Below are 24,013 nucleotides of genomic sequence, written 5' to 3' on the forward strand. Positions count from 1 at the left end.
TCACAACACTATTTTAATCTTCTTAGGAATTACATGATGTCCACACAAGGCGTACCACTGTTCTCCATGCCCTTCCTGTTTATCTACTAGAGGAAGTCTCTGGATTTTTCAGAACATGTGTGGTAAGTCCCAGTAAAGAGATATCAGGCCTATTGTACTGTAAATTAACAAATTCATATCTTCATTTCATTTCCAACACACTAGAATTTCTGTATATGTACCAGTGTTTCAACTACAAACCTCTGGCAAGATGTTTATAAGTGTGAAGTGTCATTTTGAGCCCATTACGGCATAAAAAAAATCAACTGCAAAGAAAATCAAGTAGCCGTCATTAGCCTCACAGTGGAACACATAAAAGTAATCTCACTTTCTCAGCAACGAGAGCACAACGCAGCAGAATGAACAGGAGTCTTTCAGACTTGTGTATTTATTGTTATTTATATGACATCCAACTAGGGGTGGAACGGTACACAGAAGTCACGGTTCGGTTCATACCTCGGTTCAGACATCACGGTTCGGTTTGGTACAATGGAGGGGAAAGCAAAACAAAAATGCAGAAGGCAATTTTTTTTATTGTGCATGTCTTCGGCTGTCCACTGAGCTAGCTGTAACAGCTTGAAGTGTATAAAGTAAGATGTAAATAGTAAACAATAAGTACCCTGCATCATCTCCAGACTCCATCTGTAACTTGTAAACAAAATAAGACAATCAGCTAGTAGTGTGATATGGGAGACAAGCCCTGCTCTCATATGTGAATGCACAGAGCAGGGATGTTAAAAGAGCAGCTTTGGTTACACAGAGCAGTTGACGAGTTTTGGTGTTAGCTTCACACGCTAACAGCGAAGCTAACAGCTAATGGCGGAGCTAACAGCTAATACCGGAGCAAACAGCGAATCAAACGTGCCTGGAGGCCATTTGTGGTCGAGGCGAGAAGGGATACAGCTACGTTCGTGTTTGGTTGTATTTGGAAGGGACTAGTTCGCTTCATGTGGACTCTTCATTTGGACTGGACTGACTGACTCGACATGTAGGTGGGGCTCGGGAGCTTCAGAGCTAAGGGCAGGGCTACAGATTAGGTGTCCCTAAAGAACCGCGTGTCTAACAGTAGTTCCGCATTACATTAATTAATTTGCACTCAAGTTTTATTTATTTTTATACCGTGTATTCTCCGTGTAAATTCATGTACCGTACCGAGACGCCCGTACCGTTTTGGTTCAATACAAATACATGTACCGTTCCACCCCCACATCTAACTGTAATCAAAATTGCCACAGCCATAGTTTCAGTAAATGTGATTAGTATATGATCTCCCTTTCATTTTTTTAAGGATGATTTGGATGAGCCAGACCTGGGGGATGCATCAGTGGTCCTCCTTCCAACAGTCAGTGATGATGCCACAAGCCCAGTTCACTACCACCCAGTGAGAGTCTCTGTCGTCCTAGAGGGTGATGTGGTTGTCAATCTCCCCAGGCTTGCTGATGCCTTCCTGGTAATGTTCGGCCTGATTTATGCACTACATCTCAGCTATCCCAAGGGACTGACAAACACTTTTGAGTTCACACAGAACATCTTACTTGGTCTTGATGACTCTAAACTGTCACCCAAGCTGCAGACTCTTAAAAATGAGCTGATGTTGTATGTGTAACTGAAGATCCAAAAAGGAGTGGTGGATTCTGATGGCTCACTCTGTTAGAGCATAGTCCACAATGAGAATATGTCATGTTAGGTCCATGTTGAATACTGTTCAACTGTTGATGTTAAAGTTGCTGCTCTACTCAACTGTTTTTCAGCCAAATGGCACAAAGTACACACTGTCTTTGTACTTGTTAATGTACAGTGGGGAAAACAAGTATTTAGTCAGCCACTAATTGTGCAAGTTCTCCCACTTAAAAAGATGAGAGAGGCCTGTAATTTTCATCATAGGTACACGTCAACTATGAAAGACAAATTGAGAAAAAAAATCACATTGTAGGATTTTTAATGAATTTATTTGCAAATTATGGTGGAAAATAAGTATTTGGTCACCTACAAACAAGCAAGATTTCTGGCTCTCACAGACCTGTAACTTCTTCTTTAAGAGGCTCCTCTGTCCTCCACTCGTTACCTGTATTAATGGCACCTGTTTGAACTTGTTATCAGTATAAAAGACACCTGTCCACAACCTCAAACAATCACACTCCAAACTCCACTATGGCCAAGACCAAAGAGCTGTCAAAGGACACCAGAAAATAAATTGTAGACCTGCACCAGGCTGGGAAGACTGAATCTGCAATAGGTAAGCAGCTTGGTTTGAAGAAATCAACTGTGGGAGCAATTATTAGGAAATGGAAGACATACAAGACCACTGATAATCTCCCTCGATCTGGGGCTCCACGCAAGATCTCACCCCGTGGGGTCAAAATGATCACAAGAACGGTGAGCAAAAATCCCAGAACCACACGGGGGGACCTAGTGAATGACCTGCAGAGAGCTGGGACCAAAGTAACAAAGCCTACCATCAGTAACACACTACGCTGCCAGGGACTCAAATCCTGCAGTGCCAGACGTGTCCCCCTGCTTAAGCCAGTACATGTCCAGACCCGTCTGAAGTTTGCTAGAGTGCATTTGGATGATCCAGAAGAGGATTGGGAGAATGTCATATGGTCAGATGAAACCAAAATATAACTTTTTGGTAAAAACTCAACTCGTCGTGTTTGGAGGACAAAGAATGCTGAGTTGCATCCAAAGAACGCCATACCTACTGTGAAGCATGGGGGGTGGAAACATCATGCTTTGGGGCTGTTTTTCTGCAAAGGGACCAGGACGACTGATCCGTGTAAAGGAAAGAATGAATGGGGCCATGTATCTTGAGATTTTGAGTGAAAACCTCCTTCCATCAGCAAGGGCATTGAAGATGAAACGTGGCTGGGTCTTTCAGCATAACAATTATCCCAAACACACCGCCCAGGCAACGAAGGAGTGGCTTCGTAAGAAGCATTTCAAGGTCCTGGAGTGGCCTAGCCAGTCTCCAGATCTCAACCCCATAGAAAATCTTTGGAGGGAGTTGAATGTCCGTGTTGCCCAGCAACAGCCCCAAAACATCACTGCTCTAGAGGAGATCTGCATGGAGGAATGGGCCAAAATACCAGCAACAGTGTGTGAAAACCTTGTGAAGACTTACAGAAAACGTTTGACCTGTGTCATTGCCAACAAAGGGTATATAACAAAGTATTGAGAAACTTTTGTTATTGACCAAATACTTATTTTCCACCATAATTAACAAATAAATTCATAAAAAATCCTACAATGTGATTTTATGACTGTAAGTCGCTTTGGATAAAAGTGTCTGCTAAATGGCATATTATTATTATTATTATTATTATTATTATTATTATTTCTCAATTTGTCTGTCATAGTTGACGTGTACCTATGATGAAAATTACAGGCCTCTCTCATCTTTTTAAGTGGGAGAACTTGCACAATTGGTGGCTGACTAAATACTTTTTTTCCCCACTGTACATTTTATTGTTGTTAAACTGAAATGCAGGGTTGAATTAAGTGTTTATATGGAGGATATTTTTATTCATAATTCATATTGAAAGTCCAAAGAGAAAACGAAGCGAGATCAAATTAAAAATATTATTATTTTACTACACTACTAGGAAAAATCATGCCATAATTAAATTTAAAAATGCAAATTTAAAATGCAAAGCTTCAACTGTCAGCTGGAAGTCGTTTCAGACCCTCCCACCAGCCGTTGGGCCACGCCTCCTCATTTAAATTGACACCTGTCACTTCTAAATGAAAAGCTTAATGTTAAATCAAAATGTAAGAGGTGAATCTTAAAATGTCAATGTCAAATGTAAAACGTAAAATTCAAAAGATAAAATGTCAAATTGAAAATTATAAAGGGGAAAGGCTAAAAGAAAAAAATATTTGAGATTTTAATTGAAGTATTTCCATTTAAGCTTTTACATCATACATTTAATTATGGCATGATTTTTCATAGTAGCATAGTAAAATAATACTATTAATTTGATCTTGCTTCGTTTTCTCTTTGGACTTTCAATTTGAATTATGAATAAATATATCCTCCATATTTATACACTATGGCATTTTGTTTTTAAAAGGTGTACTATATAGTTTTGGGAAGTACATTTTTATCAGAAAGGAAAGCTCTTCATTGATACATTTTCATAAATAAATAAACTGTCCTCAAAGTTTCAGGCTACTTTACTTTAGTAAAGTAGCCACCTTTCTAGTTGGAAACAGTGTTATAGGGACTAATTTTGCTTTTTGAGTTTGAATTAATTTTCTAAAACTATACAGTGCACCCTGAAGTTGCTAGATTTGAACCAGATAGCCTGCCTTTGTACATGTTAATGTACCGTTTTGAAATTTTAGCAGTTGTAGTTGTGAAGAATTTACAAGCAATTTGTTTATACATTGCTGCACTGCAAGTTTACAACCAGATGGCCAAAAGTGTGCCTTTGTAATTGTTTATTTCATTCTCTTTTTAATTCTTAATTATTTGTATTACTATTATTGTTATATTACTATTATTATTAAATAGATTGTTTCATTTTGTGCTAAAAGGCACAGGTGTGGGCAAATAATCTTTCTAAACTCTAATTTTTGGTCACCACCCAAGACTTGCTGATGCCCCCCTGGTAATGTTGTATTAACAGCTTATAAGCTATTTGTAGCATAATGATATTTTCTTAATGTAATTTTATCTTTTCTGAGATTGAATATTTTCTACTATTACATAGTTCATCTTAAAGTATAAACAAAATGCCCAGAAGTAGATTTGTTAATTGTTATTTTTTATTTATGTATTTATTTATGTCACGCTCTGGGGACTCTTATATGTTGAGCCAGGGTGTGGATTGTCTATGTTGTATTTTCTATGTTTCGTTCTAGTTCGTGTTTTCTATGTTGGCCAGGGTGGTTCCCAATCAGAGGCAGCTGATTCTCATTGTCTCTGATTGGGCACCATACTTAGGCAGCCTGTTGGCACTAGTTAATTGTGGGATCTTGTTCCGTATGGTTTGTTTTGGTGTTAACCTAGGACTTCACGTATCGTTTGTTGTTTTGTTTTGATCGTGTGTTAAGTACGTAATAAAGATGTACGGTTATCACGCTGCGCCTTGGTCCGCTTCATCCTGTAACGATCGTGAGAATAATTTATTTTTATTTTTTTTCATATATTTTTTTGCTAAAAGCCTGGGCAAGAACATTTTCTACTAAACATCTGAATAGAAAAAATATTTTATTTTAATTTGATGTTTTTTTGTTAGATTTTTAAGTCAAGAATACTTATTATTTTTAAGGCAATCAGTTGCCACAAATATTTTAAGTTTGGTGGTAAATTATTTTGAGTTGTAACAAGTCTATGTTTTTGAGTTATGGGTAATCAGAAGATTGATTGAAAAAACGAATAAATGTTAAGTTAATGAAACATAAATATCCTAAGTTTTCATGCTTGAAATGATTAAGTTCTCTTGAGTTATTGCAATGAGAAAGATGAATAAATATTCTGAGTAGCATAAACTGAAAATGTCTGAGTTTACTTAATCAGTAAATTTAATTTAATTATAATTTAAAATTACATTTAACATGAACTCCAAATATATAAGCGATGATATACTCAAATGTTTGAGTTTATGAACTCAAAAAAATTGTGGCAACTGATGCCTCACTTTTTTAAAGTTCTGCTTACTTATTCGGGTTTACAGTGTGGCTCATTAACCTTTACGGACCAAATAATGATGATCCACACTGCTTTGACAATATATAGAATAAATTATCAACCCAGCAAGCAATTCAAGACTCTATTATTATGGTGGGAGATTATAATACCATTTTAAATAGCTCAATGGACCGTAAAGGAAATCACACTACAAACAGTCATGCTCTTAAGGAAATCGTGAATGTCATGGATACATTAGAACTAGTAGATATATGGAGGCTTAAATATCTTGATCTAGTGAGATATACATGGCGGAGACTCAATCAAGCTAGTCGTCTTGACTTCTTTCTTATGTCATTCTCGTTGGCACCAAAAGTTTAAAAAGTGTTGATAGGGGACAGAATGTGGTCGGACCATCATATAATTGGCATATACATTACTCTTACTGAATTCCACGTGGGCGAGGATATTGGACATTTAATCAAAGCCTATTGGATGATAACTTGTTTGTAACTAGGACAGAGGAATTTATAACAGATTTTTTTTCTGACATAACATAGGTACAGCAAATCCCCTTATTGTATGGGACACCTTTAAATGTGCCTTTAGAGGCCATGCAATTCAGTACTCATCTCGAAAACAAAAGCAATTTAGGTCAAAAGAGTCCATACTAACAAAGGAAATAGAAGGTCTAACAGAACAGATAGATAGCAATAAAAACTGTAACATAGAGGCTCAGAATAAATTAGAGGAAAAACAAAAAGAAATGGAGAAACTTATTCAAGAAAGATCAAGTGTAATGTATTATAAAAATAAAGCAAAATGGATGGAATATGGGGAAAAATGCACTAAATTCTTTTTTAATCTTCAACATAGGAATGCTACCAAAAATAATTTACTGAAACTGGTTACAAATGACGGAGTCACCCATGATTCACCAAATTATATTTTGAAGGAAGAAACTAAGTACTTTAAGCATATATTTTCGTTTCAGTCGCCTCCATCTCCTCTAACTGAAGCAAATTTTAGAGATTTTCTTTCTATTGATAATGTAAAATTAACAGCCATGCAGAAAGACCCATGTAAAGGTGAAATTACAGAGGAGGAACTTCTAGATGCAATTAAAGACTTTAAGTCCGGGAAAACTCCAGGGTTGGATGACATACCAGTCGAGGTATACCAAATCTTTTTTGATATACTCAGAGGACCGTTATTAGCATGTTTTAACCACTCCTATGTAAATGGTAGATTATCAGACACTCAAGAAGAAGGTCTGATTTCATTATTACTGAAACAGGATACAAGTGGAAAATATAAAGATCCAGTCCATTAAAAAAATTGGAGGCCCCTTACACTTCAGTGTTGTGATGCAAAAATTCTAGCAAAATGTATAACGCATAGAATTAAATAGGTATTGTCGGACATTATTCATTCTAATCAGACAGGTTTTTTACATGGACGATACATTGGAGATAATATAAGGCAAGTACTGGAAACAATAGAACACTATGAAAAATCTAGGAAACCAGGCCTGCTATTCATAGCTGACTTCGAAAAGGCATTTGATAAAGTACGACTGGGGTTTATATATAAATGCCTGGAGCATTTTAATTTAGGAGAATCTCTTATAAATTGGGTTAAAATCATGTATAGTAACCCTAGGTGTAAAATTGTAAATAATGGCTATTTCTCAGAAAGTTTTAAACTGTCAAGAGGAGTGAAACAAGGTTGTCCACTATCGGCATATCTATTTATTATGGCCATCGAGATGTTAGCTATTAAATATCAGATCCAACAATAATATCAAGGGACTAGAAACCCAGGGCTTAAAAACAAAGGTGTCATTGTATGCTGATGATTCATGTTTTCAAAAATAGATAAGATCTTGCTACCATGGAAAGATAAATACCTGTCAATTTGTGGAAAAATCACCCTGATTAACTCTTTAGTATTATCCCAGTTTATCTATTTCCTTATGGTCTTGCCTACGCCTAGCGAACAGTTTTTTAAATTATATGAGAAAAAAATATTCAATTTTCTTTGGAACGGCAAGCCAGACAAAATTAAAAGGGCATATTTATTTACAGTGGGGGAAAAAAGTATTTAGTCAGCCGCCAATTGTGCAAGTTCTCCCACTTAAAAAGATGAGAGAGGCCTGTAATTTTCATCATAGGTACACGTCAACTATGACAGACAAAATGAGAAATTTTTTTCCAGAAAATCAAATTGTAGGATTTTTAATGAATTTATTTGCAAATGATGGTGGAAAATAAGTATTTGGTCAATAACAAAAGTTTCTCAATACTTTGTTATATACCCTTTGTTGGCAATGACACAGGTCAAACGTTTTATGTAAGTCTTCACAAGGTTTTAACACACTGTTGCTGGTATTTTGGCCCATTCCTCCATGCAGATCTCCTCTAGAGCAGTGATGTTTTGGGGCTCTCACTGGGCAACACAGACTTTCAACTCCCCTCCAAAGATTTTCTATGGGATTGAGATCTGGAGACTGGCTAGGCCACTCCAGGACCTTGAAATGCTTCTTACGAAGCCACTCCTTCGTTGCCCGGGCGGTGTGTTTGGGATCATTGTCATGCTGAAAGACCCAGCCACGTGTCATCTTCAATGCCCTTGCTGATGGAAGGAGGTTTTCACTCAAAATCTCACGATACATGGCCCCATTCATTCTTTCCTTTACACGGATCAGTCGTCCTGGTCCCTTTGCAGAAAAACAGCCCCAAAGCATGATGTTTCCACCCCCATGCTTCACAGTAGGTATGGTGTTCTTTGGATGCAACTCAGCATTCTTGTCCTCCAAACACAACGAGTTGAGTTTTTACCAAAAAGTTATATTTTGGTTTCATCTGACCATATGACATTCTCCCAATCCTCTTCTGGATCATCCAAATGCACTCTAGCAAACTTCAGACGGGCCTGGACATGTACTGGCTTAAGCAGGGGGACACGTCTGACACTGCAGGATTTGAGTCCCTGGGGGCGCAGTGTGTTACTGATGGTAGGCTTGTTACTTTGGTCCCAGCTCTCTGCAGGTCATTCACTAGGTCCCCCCGTGTGGTTCTGGGATTTTTGCTCACCGTTCTTGTGATCATTTTGACCCCACTGGGTGAGATCTTGCGTGGAGCCCCAGATCGAGGGAGATTATCAGTGGTCTTGTATGTCTTCCATTTCTTAATAATTGCTCCCACAGTAGATTTTTTCAAACCAAGCTGCTTACCTATTGCAGATTGTCTTCCCAGCCTGGTGCAGGTCTACAATTTTGTTTCTGGTGTCCTTTGACAGCTCTTTGGTCTTGGCCATAGTGGAGTTTGGAGTGTGACTGTTTGAGGTTGTGGACAGGTGTCTTTTATACTGATAACAAGTTCAAACAGGTGCCATTAATACAGGTAACGAGTGGAGGACAGAGGAGCCTCTTAAAGAAGAAGTTACAGGTCTGTGAGAGCCAGAAATCTTGCTTGTTTGAAGTTGACCAAATACTTATTTTCCACCATAATTTGCAAATAAATTCATTAAAAATCCTACAATGTGAGTTTCTGGATTTTCTTTTCTCATTTTGTCTGTCATAGTTGACGTGTACATATGATGAAAATTACAGGCCTCTCTCATCTTTTTAAGTGGGAGAACTTGCACAATTGGTGGCTGACTAAATACTTTTTTTCCCCACTGTACATTTTATGGATTTACTCCAGAACTTCCTCTACCCTTAACCTCTCCGATCATTTTCATGATGTCCATCAGGTTTGCTTCTATATGCCATATCTTTCTAACTGTGCTCTTTCACAAAAGCTCTCAACATATAACCTATAAACTTATTATGGACACAGTATACTTACATCATTAGTTATCTTGTTGTTATTAGTTGTTGTTAGTTGATATTAGTCCCATCCTTCAACTCCATTCAACACCACCCATCTATCTCTTAACACCATCCATATTGGATTTCTATTTGCCATATATTTTTCAACTGTACTGTGATGATTTACAAAAGTTCTGAACCTTTCTATTCTCATTGTTTCTACAGATTGTAAATTGAAAATAAACATTTTTGCTAAAAGTATAATTATATTATTGATCGATTGACTATGACTTTTCAGATCACCCAGTAATGCTATCTGTAGGGTTAGCTCTAGGTAAATATTGCAATCCTTTAGCCATTCCTGGACCTGTATCCAAAAACAAGCTACAAATGGACAGTACCAAAACAAATGATCTAATGATTCTGTCTCTTCGCAGCTAAATCTGCAGAGCTGGGAAGATTGTATCCCCCATATAAATAACATTATATTGGTAGTAAGAATTTTATATAGTAATTTAAATTGAAAAATTATATGTTTTGAATCCGGCGTCGTTTTGCGTATCAGTTCATAAACACTATGCCATGGGATCGGTATGTCAAAAATCTCTTCCCAACTATTTTGCAATCTATATGGGACGGCTGTCAATCCTTTGGTCCTTAAATGAAACTGGTATACTTTTTTATTTATCACAGTTTTCTTTAACCAATTATGTTCTTTAATGCAAGGCCGACAGACAAGTTCCTTACTTTTTCCCCCTTCCACTTTCCTCTACCATTTTTGCGGTAATGCTGAAATTATTTGGTTGTAATTTTGGGTAGAGCAGACATTTCCATATGTTTTTGTTAGTTGCATGTGCGACATAACTCCACCAGTCCTACCGATGATATTGTAATGACCCAGCTGGGTCATAAAGTAAAAGAGAGACGGGCACCAGGTGTACAGGCAGAACACAGGTTTATTCCTGAATGGGCTATTGTTCAGGCCACAGCCCACGTCGCTAAACCTCGAACATACACAAATATAACATGTCAAGTCAAGGGTCCCAAAACAGAAGAGAGAGAGATGAGACCGTAACCCCTATTTAAGCATTCCAAAACCCAGCGGGATTACCCATCATACCCCCCCAACCTTTCCATCTGTCCTGGGATATTTAACCCCTGCTAGCACCCATGAGAACGATGACACACCCACGAACACAGAACACAATACCGGGTCGTTACATAGCCCCCTCCTTTCTAAACCCTAGCCCCTAGGGTTACAAAACAAAATCCTTAAAACGACCCGGAGGTCGCATCAGTCTCTTGTGCCTCCCCTTGACTCTCACTGGTGGACCCCCAGAACACTCATCTGCCCCAATGTCATTTCCAGCGCCCTCCGAAGAGGCAGCCCCCGTTCCAGGCTCAGTCTTAGAGAAGAGTCTCCTCGCTAGACTGTCCCCGTGTGCTCACATTAGAGTCCTCACTTCCATTCCCTACCGTTTTCCTCCCTCTGTAGGGTGCCAATCGGTCCCGGTGGACCACCACCTTCCTGCTCCGTGGGGGAACCTCCACCCGGTACGTCACCTCCCCCACTCTCTCTATCACCAGGCACGGCCCCACCCAGGCACTGTCCAGCTTTGGGCACCGCCCCTTCTTGCGCGTGGGGTTGTGAAGCCACACGCGTTCTCCCGATCCAAAGTGCCTCCCCCTAGCGCGTGAGTCATAGTGCCGCAGTCATTTTGCCGCATTCCTGCGTTCTCGAGTTGCTCTCTTGCGAAGGTGTGAGCCGCTTCTAACCGGTTCTGCAGACGACGAACATAGTTCGGGCCAGGCAAAACCCCGTCGTAGTTATCAGGAGGGTGGCCAAACGTCAGTTCGGCTGGGGTGCGCAACTCACGACCTAACATTAGTAGAGCTGGGGAGCACGCAGTCGATTCTTGAACAGCCGACCTACATGCCATAAGAATAAACGGTAAGTGGGTGTCCCAATCTCTCTGGTGTTTAGAGGTAACGATAGCCAGCTGTTGTGCTAATGTTCTGTTAAATCTTTCCACCAGCCCATCACTCTGGGGGTGAAGCGGAGTAGTGCGCGTCTTCTCCGCGCCTAACCGTCTACACAACTCTGAGAACACCCGTGACTCAAAGTTTCTCCCCTGGTCGCTGTGTATAGACTGTTTGCACCCCAAACTGACTGATTATTCCCCCTACCAACGCATCAGCTACTGTTTCTGCCTCCTGGTCTGGGAGAGCGTAAGCCTCTGGCCACTTGGTGAAGTAGTCCATAGCAGTTAGAATCCACCTGTTACCGCTGTCTGTGGTTGGAAACGGTCCAACTATGTCTACCCCCAGTCTCTCCATGGGCTCCCCTACTGGGAATTGTTGTAGGAGGGCGTGTGACTGACCTGGAGGTCCTTTCTTAGCAGCACACTCGTCGCACTGCCTGCAAAAGTCCTCCACATCCCTCCTGTGCCTGGCCCAATAGAAGCCTTTACGTACGCGCTTTAACGTTTTGGAGACCCCAAAATGCCCTGCGCCTACTCCCCCGTGAAGCTGCTGTAACACGCTCCCTTGCAGCCTTTTGGGAACCACTACCTGCCATGTAATTTCTCCAGTAGCTGGCTTTTTCCACCCCCTCTGGAGCACTCCCTCAGCCACTCTAAGGACTGAGAACTTAGCCCACAGTCCTTTGGTGACTGGTGATAGAGGGGCTACTTCCCCCCACGGTGGTCGTCACTCTCTTCCACCCACCCCAGCACAGGACGCAGCTCTGCGTCCTCCTCCTGGCGACGCCTCCACTCCCCGACATCCACAGCCTCAAGCTCCCGGCACTCTGTCACCCTCAGCTGACTCACCGTGGCGGTGACTCCCTCCTCCATGCACAGTTCCCTCTCTCGCTCCACCCGTTTGGCGCAGTACCCACAGCCGTCCTCAGCACACGGGCGGTGGGACAAGGCGTCTGCATTGCTGTGGCGAAGGCCGGCCCTGTGCTCCACCTGGAAGTCGTAGGGTTGCAGCTCCTCCAACCAGCGGGCGATCTGACCCTCTGGCTCCTTGAAGGAGAAAGCCACTGCAGGGCGGAGTGATCCGTCCCACCACAAATGGCAGGCCCCCAGGTAGTACTTGAAATGGCGTACTGCTGCCACGACAGCCAAAAGCTCCCTCCTTGTCACGCAGTAGCGTTTTTCAGCCTTATCAAAAGTTCTGCTGTAATAAGCTACTACGTGCTCCCCGTCAGAACCACGCTGAGCCAGCACAGCCCCCAAGCCCTCATTGCTTGCGTCCGGTGTCCAGGATAAACGGACGGTTCGGGTCTGGTGAGGACAGGACAGGGGCCTCCACCAGGGCACGTTTGAGGGCCTCAAACGCCCGCTGGTGCTCTTCGGTCCACTGAAAAACAGTGTCCTTCTTGAGAAGGTGGTTCAAAGGAGCTGCTATCCCCGCAAACCCTTTCACAAACCTACGATAGTAGGATGCCAGACCCAGGAAGCTCTTAACCTCTTTTTTCCCCTTGGAATTGGCCACCCTCACAGCCTCCACTTTGTCTGGCATCGTGCTGATGCCCTCACCACCCAGCTGATGACCCAGGAACGCCACCTCCCTTTGCATGAAATGGCACTTTCCGGGTGAAATTTTAGCCCCGCCCCCGAGATCCTCTCCAGCATTCGCCTAAGTGCCCCCAGTGCCCCCTCAAATGATGTGCCGTGCACCAATATGTCGTCTAGGTACACGACACACTCGTCTCTCGGAACCCCCGCCAGCACTCTGTCCATGAGCCTCTCAAAGGTGGCAGGAGCATTACAAAGCCCGAAGCACAGCCAATGGCCCCTATCCGTGGAGAAGGCAGTTTTTTCACGTGCCCCAGGCGAGAGGGGCACCTGCCAGTAGCCACTGCGCAGATCAAGGGAAGAGAACCACGAGGACCCTCTGACGTGGTCTAGCGACTCATCGATCCTCGATATGGGGTAAGAGTCTTTAGTAGTGACAGAATTTAGGCCCCTGTAGTCCGCACAAAACCTAAGTTTACCCCCTTTCTTAGGTACCATGACGACCGGCGCGGACCATGGGCTATTTGATGGCTCAATGAAATCAGCCCGCAACATGTCAGCAATAGCTGTGGCTGCTGCTTCCCTCTTGGCAAGGGGAATGCGACGGGGCCGAATTTTAATGGGTTGGTTGTCCCCAGTGTCGATGTCGTGCTGACCCAGGTGCGTTTGCCCTACCTCATCTTCCCCCCAAGCGAAGCTATCTTTAAAGTCAAACAGCAGCTGCTTTAACTGTCTCTGTTGTCTCTCATCCAGACCTTGACAGTTTTTCAGCCACACAGCCTCAACGGGCGTCGATAACTTCCTCCTTCCCCCGTCAGGCTGATGGGGTGAAGGAGCCAGTGTGTTTTGGGCTACTGGGCTGCCTGTGCTTGCACCATTATGGGGGAGTGAAGGTCGTTGCCGCCGGAGACAGCTGCTGGGATGGCACAACGACCAAGGAGCAGCCGGGACGACCAGTGGAGTTTCGGCAAGCTTGGAGGAAGACGGAGGGAAAGCCCTGCCCCTGCTGGCCCTCCCGGCGACATTCCCACTGTGGGCCCCCCGACAGCCTCAAAGTGCCCGAAGCTAAGTCCAACTGAGCCCCACAGTTTTTCAAAAGTCCATTCCCAGTATACAGGGTCCTGTACCGCTGCTACCCACACCGGACACCCCACAGTTCTCCCCCCACAGTCACAGACAACCGACACTTCCCTAACATGGGGGCTAGCTCCCCCGTGACAGTCCGTAGCTGGACAAGGGTCGGCTCCACCCGCACCCCAACAGGTAGTATGTCTGGTCTCACCAGGGTTACTGTAGAGCCCGTGTCGACCAGGGCCAAACATTCCACCCCCTCTACCTTGACGATGACATTGCAGAAGTCCCCAATGGTGGTACGTCCCACCACAACTACCGGACTAGGAAACACGGTGGCAGCTACACCCTGGGGAAGCAGGTCCCCACCCTATTGCCTGCGCTGCTGGGTACCTCTTCTGCTTACTGTGGGTTCGGGGGCGGAGGGGTGGGCCCGCGCTGCCCCCTACCGCGAGAAACCGCTGTCGTTTCCCTGGTGACGGGAGAATCTGCCACACTCCCGCTGAATGTGGCCAGGCTGGCCATAACCCCAGCAGACAATGGGAGTTGAGCTGACACTGCGATGTTGGCTGGAGCCCCTCTCAATGACAAGTGAAGCGGTCTTGACTAACCCGCCCAACTTGTCGACCCACTCTGGTTTGGTGACCCCCGGCACCCTGGCCGCCGCTGCTCTCACCTCTGGTTGACTGGCAACCTCCACTCTCACTCCCTCACCCCAGATCAGCTCCCTCTTCCTGGCTATCTCCACTGCAGCCCGCAGAGATGCTGGGTCCGACATCTGAACATGCTTACCCAGTTCGGTGGGGGAGAGTGCTCTAATAAAACTGTCCCGTGCCAGCTCGTCTTGCACCCCAATCGGCATAGTTGCATTAGCCCGCCTGGTCAGGCTCAGAATATCACTTGCCAACGCCTTTAATGATTCCCCCTGAAGTCTCTTTTTGTTACTCAGTTCAATCCGCAGCATGTTGGGCTGTGCATCGCTGCCGAAACGGCCCCCCAATGCTTCCACTAGCGCACCGTAGTCGCCCCTCTCGTCCGGGGCTAGCGTTAGCAGGCATTCCGACGCCTCCTCTGCCAGGCTCAGGGCAAGCTGTAACCCTTTCGTCTCGTCAGACCACCTCCCGGCTCTAGCCAACAACTCGAATTGAGTGAAAAAAACGTCCCATTTACCTTGTCCATTGAACTTTGGAAGTTTAGCCGCTACCGTGGCTAATGGCAATAGGGGCGCTGCCATCTCTGTTTACATAAGGAGGCCCAGCCATTTCCGCACGCGGTGACGTCGATATCTCCGTCGCCGTGACGTCTGTTCTGGTCGAGCGGTTTGAAGGAAAACCCGCCCGTTCTGCCATCTTGCTGACTGACAATTTAACTTCCGCCATGTGGCTCTCCAGCTCTTCTACAGCCGTCTCGCCTGACCCTCCCGACCCGGGTACACCGAGTCCACAACGGACACTTTGTCCGACTCTTCCTTAATTTTCCGCCTAGTGCCGATCATCATGACCGTAGATGCGAGTCACGCTAAAGCTAACCACGGCCTATACTGAAACAGCTAACTCGCCTAATCTCGATCTATCCCGTCGTTCGAAAGCACTTCTGACACCAATGTAATGACCCAGCTGGGTCATAAAGTAAAAGAGAGACGGGCACCAGGTGTACAGGCAGAACACAGGTTTATTCCTGAATGGGCTATTGTTCAGGCCACAGCCCACGCCGCTAAACCTCGAACATACACAAATATAACATGTCAAGTCAAGGGTCCCAAAACAGAAGAGAGAGAGATGAGACCGTAACCCCTATTTAAGCATTCCAAAACCCAGCGGGATTACCCATCATACCCCCCCAACCTTTCCATCTGTCCTGGCATATTTAACCCCTGCTAGCACCCATGAGAACGATAACACACCCACGAACACAGAACACAATACCGGGTCGTTACAATATCATTTATGAAGATTATACTTTTTTTTTTTTTTGCAAAAAAAAGAAAGTTTTTTTTATCAATTAGTATATTTGAGTTTAACCACAATATTTGTTGCATTATTTGTTCTGTCGTTTCTGGAGGATTAAATTGAAATTGCAACCATATTTGGGAGAAGATTTCCTTTTCAAATAACTGAAAGTGAGAGTTTGTAATCTGAATAAAAGGAAAAAGGCCATTCTTGAACATTGGGTGAGACAATCTTACTAATTTGCTAGAGAACCAGCTCGGATTTAAGTCTAACTTTTGTATAACTGAAGCTTTTAGTGATAGGTCTAATGCTTTAATATTTAATCATTTCTCTCCTCCGAATTCATATTAGTTACAGTGGGGAAAAAAAGTATTTAGTCAGCCGCCAATTGTGCAAGTTCTCCCACTTAAAAAGATGAGAGAGGCCTGTAATTTTCATCATAGGTACACGTCAACTATGACAGACAAAATGAGAATTTTTTTTCCAGAAAATCAAATTGTAGGATTTTTAATGAATTTATTTGCAAATGATGGTGGAAAATAAGTATTTGGTCAATAACAAAAGTTTCTCAATACTTTGTTATATACCCTTTGTTGGCAATGACACAGGTCAAACGTTTTATGTAAGTCTTCACAAGGTTTTAACACACTGTTGCTGGTATTTTGGCCCATTCCTCCATGCAGATCTCCTCTAGAGCAGTGATGTTTTGGGGCTGTCACTGGGCAACACAGACTTTCAACTCCCTCCAAAGATTTTCTATGGGATTGAGATCTGGAGACTGGCTAGGTGTAACGATCCCTGCAGTCTGAGTCGGTTTCTGTCTGGGTACTAGTTTTTCTGCTCGGGATCTCCAGTTTCCCGAGGGTTCTGGAACGCTCCCTGCCTGGTTGCCGGGCAACGTTGCTAGGCGGGAGCTCTCTTGATTTCCGCACCTGCATCCCATCAGCAATCTGCACACCTGGTCCTGATCATCACCCTTCTTAGGCTCTGTCCTAACATCCATTCCCTGCCGGATCGTTAGCCATGAACAGTATGTTTATCAGCGGATCAGTCTTAGAGCTTAGAGCATTAGTTTTGTTGTTTTGCACCTTGTTTGCTTGTTGTATGCTTACCTCCGTTTTGTTCTCCCTGCAGTCACTCGTCCGGAACCTTCACCCAACCTCTGCCTGATGGTCGGCGGCTGCCGAGCCATCATTGGACCAACTACTGCACCCTCAACAACTCATCCACGCCGCCCGCTCTGTTCCCTGGATTATTCAGCAGCACTCGTGGATCAGTTAAATAAACACTCACCTTTGACACCACTTACCTTGTCCTGGTCTGCTTCTGGGTTCTGGCTTAGTAAACCGTGACAGAACGATCCGGCCAGTAATGAACCCAGCGGACCTGGACTCTGTTCGCCATGCCATTACCCATCAGGAGAAGATGTTGGGCCATCATAGCACGGTACTACAGGAGATCGCGTTGTCAGTTCGGTACCTTTCTACCGGTCTGACGGAGGTCCAGAACCAGCGCAAGTTTCCGGTGGAGGATCCACTACCGGTTTCACCCATCTCGCCTGCCGCTTCTGGAGCTGTGTCCTTCCGTGAGCCCAAGGTTCCGACGCCGGATAAATATGAGGGGGAGCTGGGAAGATGCCGTTCCTTCCTTATGCAGTGTGGGTTAGTGTTCGATCTACAGCCCTACTCTTATGCCACAGACAAGGCTAGGATAGCCTTTGTGATTGAGTTGCTGCGTGGTCGAGCGCTGGAGTGGGCTTCAGCCGTTTGGGAACGACAGGATCCCTGCATGGCTTCATACCAGGGGTTCACGGCCGAGATGAGGAAGCTCTTCGACCATTCCGTCCGAGGGAGGGACGCAGCTAGGCGCCTGTTTTCGCTTCGCCAAGGAACTCGCAGCGTGGCCGACTTCGTGATCGAGTTCAAGACGTTGGCTGTGGAGAGTGGGTGGAATGAGGAGTCTCTGCAAGCGGCCTTTTACCAGGGTCTGTCGGAGCAGCTCAAGGATGAGTTGATCTCCTATCCTGAGCCTAGTGACCTGGACAGCTTGGTAGCCTTGTCTATTCGGGTGGATAATCGAGTCCGAGAGCGAAGGAGGGAGAAGCAATGGGTCCCGTCCAACCGATCAGCTTCTCAGGTTCCAGTCGGGTCGGGGATTGGACCAGAATACGTCGATCATCGTCCACCACACAGGATTAGTGGAGAGGTCCTGTCTCCCGATTCTGAACCCATGCAAGTGGGGCGGCACGGGTTAACCAAGGAGGAGCGCCAACACAGACGTAGGACTAACTGTTGCCTCTACTGTGGTGGTTCGGGACATTACCTCGCCACTTGTTCCCGGCGGTCGTCAAACTGCGCGGCTCGCTAAAGTTGGGAGGGACTTTTAGCGAGCCAGTTTCGACCTCTCAATACCTCTGTCAGACCCCGTTTCCCGGCTACCCTTATGAACAGGAATCAGAGCTTAGCGATTAACGCTTTTATCGATTCAGGTGCCGATGGAAGCTTTCTTGATGCCGAGTTGGTGGAACAGCTGGGGCTTTCCAAGGAGCAATTGCCGGAAGCCATTGAAGCTACCACTCTGGACGGCAGTAGTCTGGCACGTATCACGATGAGGACTGAACCGGTTAAGATGCTGTTGTCGGGGAATCATTCTGAGATGATTTCATTCTTCATTCTGCCGTCTTCCCATGTTCCTCTGGTCCTTGGATACCCCTGGCTGAAGGAACACAATCCCACGTTCGATTGGGTGACGGGCAAGGTAACGAGTTGGAGCCTTGATTGTCATGCTAACTGTCTCAAGACTGCCTGTCCCCATTCGGTTCCCAGTCAGGTGATTGAGGCTAAACCCCCAGATTTGTCCCTGGTTCCCGAGACATATCACGATTTGGGGAAGTGTTCAGTAAGCAGAAGGCTCTGTCACTCCCCTCCCCACCGACCATATGATTGTGCCATCAACCTGTTCCCTGGAGCTGTCTACCCCAAGGGAAGGTTATACAGTATCTCCCGACCTGAACGTGAGGCTTTGGAGACCTACATCAAGGAGTCCCTAGCTGCTGGTCTCGTTCGGCCCTCGTCATCACCCCTGGGGGCAGGATTCTTCTTTGTGGGTAAGAAGGATGGCTCTCTTCGACCGTGTATTGATTATCGGGGGTTGAATGACATCACGGTCAAGAACAAGTATCCCCTGCCCTTGATGAGTTCTGCCTTCGACTCCTTACAGGGTGCTACGGTGTTCACCAAGCTAGACCTACGCAATGCGTATCACATGGTCCGGATCAGAGAGGGGGACGAGTGGTTGACGGGTTTCAATACACCCGATGGGTCACTCGAGTATCAGGTGATGCCGTTTGGACTGACCAATGCTCCAGCGGTATTCCAGAGTATGGTGAACGACGTCCTGAGAGATATGATCGGTCTCTTTGTGTTTGTTTACCTGGATGACATTCTGATCTTCTCGAAGGAACCTTCCGACCACGTCCAGCATGTCCGGCAGGTTCTGCAGCGATTGTTGGAGAATCGCCTGTTCGTGAAGGCCGAGAAGTGCGAGTTTCACGCCCACACGACATCCTTCCTCGGGTACATCATCTCCAGGGGAGAGATTAGGATGGACCAGGAGAAGGTTAGAGCGGTTCTGGAATGGGCCCAGCCCGGTACGAGATTGCAGCTCCAGAGATTTTTGGGGTTTGCGAATTTCTACCGCAGATTCATCCGGGATTACAGCCGTGTGGCCGCTCCGTTAACTGCCTTGACTTCCAGTATCAGGACCTTCAAGTGGAATCCGGAGGCGGATCGAGCGTTTCTGGATTTGAAGAGGCGATTCACCAACGCACCGATTCTCTCTCAACCGGACACGGCCCGTCAGTTCGTCGTTGAAGTGGACGCGTCTGATGTGGGAGTTGGCGCCATCCTGTCGCAGCGATGCTCCACGGACAGTAAACTCCATCCCTGCGCCTACTACTCTCGTCGCCTTTCGCCTGCGGAGAGGAACTACGATGTGGGTAACCGGGAGCTTCTCGCGGTGAAACTTGCCTTGGAGGAGTGGCGCCACTGGTTGGAGGGGGCGGAGCAACCGTTTATTGTCTGGACTGACCACAAGAATCTTGCTTACGTGCAATCGGCTAGACGTCGCAACTCCCGTCAGGCCAGGTGGGCGTTGTTTTTCGGACGATTCAATTTTTTCCCTGACGTTCCGACCTGGATCTAAGAACGGCAAGGCGGACGCCTTGTCCCGGATGTTCTCCAAGACGGAAGAGAGTGGGTCCAAGACCGAGACAATTCTCCCCCGGAACTGCGTCGTGGGAGCAGTTATGTGGAAGATTGAGGAGGAGGTGATGGCGGCCCTTCGGACGCAGCCCGGTCCCGTAACGGTCCACCCGGGTCGGTTGTTTGTGCCTGAGTCGGTTCGTCCTGCTGTCCTCAAATGGTCCCACGCCAGCAAGATGGCTTGTCACCCTGGCGTGGCTCGGACGATGGCGTTTCTTCGCAGACGTTTTTGGTGGCCTGCCATGGCCGAGGATACTCGGGGTTTTGTTGCTGCCTGTCCAGTGTGTGCGCAGAATAAGAGTACCAATCGGCCCAGCTCTGGACTACTTCACCCCCCTTCCTATTCCCCGGCGACCATGGTCGCATCTGGCCCTGGACTTTGTCACTGGGTTGCCCGCTTCTGAGGGGAACACGGTCGTTCTGACTATCGTGGACAGATTCAGCAAGTTCGCCCACTTTGTGCCAATTGCCAAGCTTCCCTCTGCCTCGGAGACGTCCGAGATCCTGGTCAGGGAGGTTTTCAGGGTCCACGGTTTGCCCAGTGATATCGTTTCCGACCGTGGCCCTCAGTTTACCTCTGCTGTCTGGAAGTCCTTCTGTTTGGCCATTGGAGCTACAGTCAGTCTCACATCTGGTTTTCACCCCCAATCTAATGGTCAGGCGGAGAGAGCCAACCAGAAGATGGAATCCACGCTACGCTGCCTTGTCTCTTCCAACCCCACCTCCTGGGTCTCTCAGTTGCCTTGGGTTGAGTATGCCCACAATACTCTCCCCTACATCTGCCACTGGGATGTCTCCCTTCCAGTGCCTGTATGGCTACCAACCTCCCTTGTTCCCTTCTCAGGAGAAGGAGCTCTCAGTGCCCTCTGTTCAGGCCCATATTCGTCGTTGCCACCGGACCTGGCTTCGGGCCAGAAAGGCACTCCTTAGAGTTTCGGACCGGTATCAGCTCCAGGCGAATCGTCGCCGGATCCCCGCTCCCACCTATACCATCGGAGATAGGGTCTGGTTGGCCACACGGGATCTTCCTTTACGGACTGAGTCTAGGAAGTTGTTACCGAAGTTCATTGGTCCGTTTGTGGTGGAGAAGGTGATCAATCCAGTGGCAGTTCGACTCAAACTACCGAGGACGCTCAGAGTCCATCCCACCTTTCATGTCTCCTGCCTCAAGCCTGTTTTCCTCAGTCCTCTGTTGCCTCCTCCGCCTCCTCCTCCTCCTCCTCGGATGATCGGAGGTGGTCCTGCCTACACGGTGCGACGCATCATGGATTCCAGACGGCGGGGCCGGGGTTTCCAGTATCTCGTGGACTGGGAGGGGTATGGTCCTGAAGAGAGGAGTTGGATTCCGCGGCGACAGATCCTAGATGCTGACCTCATTCGTGACTTCTACCGCCTCCATCCTGGCGCTCCGGGGAGTCCGCCCGGTGGCGTTCGTCGGAGGGGGGGTACTGTAACGATCCCTGCAGTCTGAGTCGGTTTCTGTCTGGGTACTAGTTTTTCTGCTCGGGATCTCCAGTTTCCCGAGGGTTCTGGAAACGCTCCCTGCCTGGTTGCCGGGCAACGTTGCTAGGCGGGAGCTCTCTTGATTTCCGCACCTGCATCCCATCAGCAATCTGCACACCTGGTCCTGATCATCACCCTTCTTAGGCTCTGTCCTAACATCCATTCCCCTGCCGGATCGTTAGCCATGAACAGTATGTTTATCAGCGGATCAGTCTTAGAGCTTAGAGCATTAGTTTTGTTGTTTTGCACCTTGTTTGCTTGTTGTATGCTTACCTCCGTTTTGTTCTCCCTGCAGTCACTCGTCCGGAACCTTCACCCAACCTCTGCCTGATGGTCGGCGGCTGCCGAGCCATCATTGGACCAACTACTGCACCCTCAACAACTCATCCACGCCGCCCGCTCTGTTCCCTGGATTATTCAGCAGCACTCGTGGATCAGTTAAATAAACACTCACCTTTGACACCACTTACCTTGTCCTGGTCTGCTTCTGGGTTCTGGCTTAGTAAACCGTGACACTAGGCCACTCCAGGACCTTGAAATGCTTCTTACGAAGCCACTCCTTCGTTGCCCGGGCGGTGTGTTTGGGATCATTGTCATGCTGAAAGACCCAGCCACGTGTCATCTTCAATGCCCTTGTTGATGGAAGGAGGTTTTCACTCAAAATCTCACGATACATGGCCCCATTCATTCTTTCCTTTACACGGATCAGTCGTCCTGGTCCCTTTGCAGAAAAACAGCCCCAAAGCATGATGTTTCCACCCCCATGCTTCACAGTAGGTATGGTGTTCTTTGGATGCAACTCAGCATTCTTGTCCTCCAAACACAACGAGTTGAGTTTTTACCAAAAAGTTCTATTTTGGTTTCATCTGACCATATGACATTCTCCCAATCCTCTTCTGGATCATCCAAATGCACTCTAGCAAACTTCAGACGGGCCTGGACATGTACTGGCTTAAGCAGGGGGACACGTCTGACACTGCAGGATTTGAGTCCCTGGGGGCGCAGTGTGTTACTGATGGTAGGCTTGTTACTTTGGTCCCAGCTCTCTGCAGGTCATTCACTAGGTCCCCCCCGTGTGGTTCTGGGATTTTTGCTCACCGTTCTTGTGATCATTTTGACCCCACTGGGTGAGATCTTGCGTGGAGCCCCAGATCGAGGGAGATTATCAGTGGTCTTGTATGTCTTCCATTTCTTAATAATTGCTCCCACAGTAGATTTTTTCAAACCAAGCTGCTTACCTATTGCAGATTCAGTCTTCCCAGCCTGGTGCAGGTCTACAATTTTGTTTCTGGTGTCCTTTGACAGCTCTTTGGTCTTGGCCATAGTGGAGTTTGGAGTGTGACTGTTTGAGGTTGTGGACAGGTGTCTTTTATACTGATAACAAGTTCAAACAGGTGCCATTAATACAGGTAACGAGTGGAGGACAGAGGAGCCTCTTAAAGAAGAAGTTACAGGTCTGTGAGAGCCAGAAATCTTGCTTGTTTGAAGTTGACCAAATACTTATTTTCCACCATAATTTGCAAATAAATTCATTAAAAAATCCTACAATGTGAGTTTCTGGAAAAAAAATTCTCATTTTGTCTGTCATAGTTGACGTGTACATATGATGAAAATTACAGGCCTCTCTCATCTTTTTAAGTGGGAGAACTTGCACAATTGGTGGCTGACTAAATACTTTTTTTCCCCACTGTATATATATGTGTATATATATACAGTGGGGAGAACAAGTATTTGATACACTGCCGATTTTGCCAAAAATCCAGAAAATCACATTGTATGATTTTTAAGTAATTAATTAGCATTTTATTGCATGACATAAGTATTTGATACACTGCCGATTTTGCCAAAAATCCAGAAAATCACATTGTATGATTTTTAAGTAATTAATTAGCATTTTATTGCATGACATAAGTATTTGATACATCAGAAAAGCAGAACTTGATATTTGGTACAGAAACCTTTGTTTGCAATTACAGAGATCATACATTTCCTGTAGGTCTTGACCAGGTTTGCACACACTGCAGCAGGGATTTTGGCCCACTCCTCCATACAGACCTTCTCCAGATCCTTCAGGTTTCGGGGCTGTCGCTGGGCAATACGGACTTTCAGCTCCCTCCAAAGATTTTCTATTGGGTTCAGGTCTGGAGACTGGCTAGGCCACTCCAGGACCTTGAGATGCTTCTTACGGAGCCACTCCTTAGTCGCCCTGTTTGTGTGTT

The sequence above is a fragment of the Coregonus clupeaformis genome, chromosome 19 (assembly GCF_020615455.1).
Source record: "Coregonus clupeaformis isolate EN_2021a chromosome 19, ASM2061545v1, whole genome shotgun sequence".
NCBI lineage: Eukaryota > Metazoa > Chordata > Actinopteri > Salmoniformes > Salmonidae > Coregonus > Coregonus clupeaformis.